Here is a 240-nt window from a genome sequence, read left to right on the forward strand (position 1 = left end):
CTCTTACAACTTCGCACAACTAACCAGCAAGTGCACTGGGTCATCCAAGTAATACCTTACGTGAGTAAGGGTCGAGTCCCACGGAGATTGTTGGTTTGAAGCAATCTATGGTTATCTTGTAAATCTTAGTCAGGAGGTTTATCAATTGAATCAATTGAATTGTGAGTAACCAGTAGAGCATAAATTAAAAATTACTTGTTGTGCAGTAATGGAGAATATGTTGGAGTTTTTTGTCTTCTG

Source organism: Arachis ipaensis, chromosome B07 (assembly GCF_000816755.2).
Source record: "Arachis ipaensis cultivar K30076 chromosome B07, Araip1.1, whole genome shotgun sequence".
In the NCBI taxonomy this organism is placed as follows: Eukaryota; Viridiplantae; Streptophyta; class Magnoliopsida; order Fabales; family Fabaceae; genus Arachis; species Arachis ipaensis.